Source organism: Triticum aestivum, chromosome 6B (genome assembly GCF_018294505.1).
Source record: "Triticum aestivum cultivar Chinese Spring chromosome 6B, IWGSC CS RefSeq v2.1, whole genome shotgun sequence".
Classification (NCBI taxonomy): domain Eukaryota; kingdom Viridiplantae; phylum Streptophyta; class Magnoliopsida; order Poales; family Poaceae; genus Triticum; species Triticum aestivum.
Window position 1 is genome coordinate 327,579,189 of NC_057810.1, and position 2,869 is coordinate 327,582,057.

The window sequence follows — 2,869 nt, forward strand, 5'->3', positions numbered from 1 at the left end:
TATGATTTTCCAAAGTTTCTATCCAGAAAGAAACTTTGTGAAGGAGGTACAAGCTAGGCATATCCAAATGAGTTTCCATTTATGCATGACCTCAATATCATCATATAATAGCCCTCCACCCAATCTGAGCTCATGTCATGCCTCCATGTGAGCACAGCTTCAAATCTTTGTTTCTGCCCAAAATTTCCGTTTGTGAAGCAAGTATATTTTATCTTGCTCCATTATGGCTGCAAATTTTGCTAGGCTTTCTCTTATCCATATATCCTCGTTCCACCAAGTTGCGGCTCAATCCCTTTGGCCATTTGCCCTGTGGAATTTTTCCAAGTTTCTAGTCAGAATAAATCTTTCCAAAGCAAGTGCTATTTTAGTTCATCCAAATGGCATGAAACTCCGTGGGCATCTTAATATCTTCAAATAATTGGGCCATAACCATTTTCAGCACAATTGATGCAACAATGTGAGTGCATCATCCAAATTCTCATTTCTGACCAGTGGGTCACTTTTTACAGCAACCCTCATCTAAGCTCCTTCTCTTAGTCTAATTTTTAGTGATCAGCATCACCTTAGTGTATGATCATCACCAGACAAATTGTTTACTGTGTTACCAAGCTTGCGTCCCACAGCACAAACACTTGGCTGCTGGTTTGCTTTGGGGTCTTCTGCAAATCTCTTCTTTGCCCTGGATCCAATTATTTCTTCATTTAGACTAAGGGCAGCGTGGTCTGTCTACTACACATGGTTGGTCAGGACAAAACGAGCTATTTGCTCCAGTGCGCGTGGTGATCACGTTTGCGTCATGCAGATTGCAAGCTCTGGCGCGTTCTTGCCCCTGTTCCCGTCTCCTTCCTCCTCGTCTCGATGTCCCTCCGTGTCCCGGAGCTTCCCCGTGATGCCCTTCGTCTCCCTGCATCGATGCCTCATCGTGGTTCGCCATAAATGAGCCGCAAACGCCATGCTCGTGCGATGCCCAGCCACTGACCTCCATTAGAGCACTGCTCAAGCTCGCTTGTGCGCTCCAGAGCCTTCCCCGTGGCTATATAAGGAGTGCCCTAGCCCTCCCACATCTCCCAAGCCCCTCCCCGTTCCTCATTTGCCTCTAGAGTCGCCCAATCTCGCCGGAGATCGCCGCTATCCGCCATGGCCGCCTCGGACTCGGCTTGGTTCCGGTCGTTCTAGCCACTCCCTCGTCTCCCCAACTTGCCCACCGCATTCCCCTCACCCCCGCAGCTCACCCCAACCACTTACCCCTCGTTGGAGACCGCCGTAGCGCCGAGTCCCATCACCGCCCGACAGCCTCCCGTCAGCCACCTCCATTGCTCCACGATCCCGAGCTCTTCTCAGCCTCCCGTCGCCACCACCAGCTATCCCGCGTCCTGGAGATCCTCCCCATCCCCTCCGTTCATCACCGGAGTGCCCCGAGGGCGCCGTGCCCCTAGTCAACCACCGCCACCTGAGCCCTCTGTCCACCACTGTCTCCGTCGCCCCAGCCCGCCTCGGCTCTCTATCTCTTCGGGGATGGACGCGCCTTGGCCGTGCGAGTCCACCAGTGGCCGGCATCTCGCTGGAGGTCGCCAGAGGCAGCAGGCCCAACGCCGGCTGCGGCCTCCTCTGCTTCTCTCTGTTCCTCGCGAGGAATAAAACACGGGAGGAAGAATACATGCCCGAGGAGAGAGAGGATAAGGCGGTCCCCGCCTGTAAGCCTCTCGGTGTTGACCCCCTGCCACGTAAGCATAAGTGGAACGTATTTTGGTGGAGTACGTTTTCAGTTTCTGAAAGCGTATTCAGCTTCGTACGTTTTCTCCTTTCAAAAGCTTATTTCTGTTGTTCTTCGGGCGTAAATGCGCTTTCCTCTCTGGAAAGCGTATTTTCTGAAATACGTTTCTGTCTTATCCACTCAGGGACCCGATTGGTGATAATTTTTTCACAGATTAGTCCCTAAACTTCAACCCTTCACAACGTTTTGCTCGTAACTCCCTTTGAGGTGATTCCAAAGCCTACTTCTTTGTCTCGTCTTGATCTTTCTGTTGGTGTCACTATCATTATGTTTTGGCATACTGAAAATGACCATTTTGCCCTTGCATGTAAACAGCCCCTCCGAGAGAGGATTGTTTCTGGTGAATCTTTCCGCAGCCTCACCGCACTTCTCCCCGGTACCTTCTTCATCCCCAGGCAAGCCACAATACCCACTTGCATTATAGTCATGTAGTAGCCATGGTTTTCAACTCGAATATTTAATAAATGTTTGCTTGTTTAAACCATGGTTATCGTTGTTCCGGTGCTGCTTAGAGTTTCATGTTCACTCTCGTGTTATGTTGTCTTGCACCTGGTTATCTTGTACTAGTTGCTAGTATTCCTTTCATATGCTTATGCTTGCTAGTAGTACTTGTTGATGTTAGTGATGGTTTTCGGTGCATGACTATCGTCTGTTCCGAGTGCCGTCGTATGCATGTTCCATTGCATTCAGTTGGTTAAATGCTTGCATGGTAGCATTGTTGATATGTTCTTGCATGATTTTATTGTTGATGCTAGTGGTCATGCTAGGTTTCTATGAGTAGTGTTATACTTGTGATATTCATGCACCTCATTATGCCATGCTCAGTTGGATATGATTCATTGTTGATATGGTCGATAGTTATGTTGTAACCTCATGCTTATGTTGATATCATGCTCATGCATTGTAATTGCATCATGTTATTTTATAATGGCTCAACATATTTGCATTCAAGTTTAACCGGATTAAATTGAACTTGAACAACTGTTGGCTGAGTCATGGTGCCACCATATCGAGTTGACCAGTGCAACCATGCTCGCCTTTATGGGAGTCCTAACTGGGTCTATTGCCATGCCTCTCGCTGGTGCCTCCAACAGG

At 48.7% G+C, this 2,869-nt stretch overlaps 1 long non-coding RNA gene across 1 annotated transcript; it reads left to right on the top strand.

Moving 5' to 3' along the window:
* The first annotated feature begins 1,085 nt into the window (after nt 1–1,085).
* On the top strand, nt 1,086–2,186 carry LOC123134124 (uncharacterized). Its single transcript, XR_006465513.1, has 3 exons — nt 1,086–1,724; nt 1,899–1,981; nt 2,090–2,186. It is a non-coding gene; the product is annotated as an uncharacterized lncRNA (long non-coding RNA).
* Nucleotides 2,187–2,869: the final 683 nt, after the last annotated feature.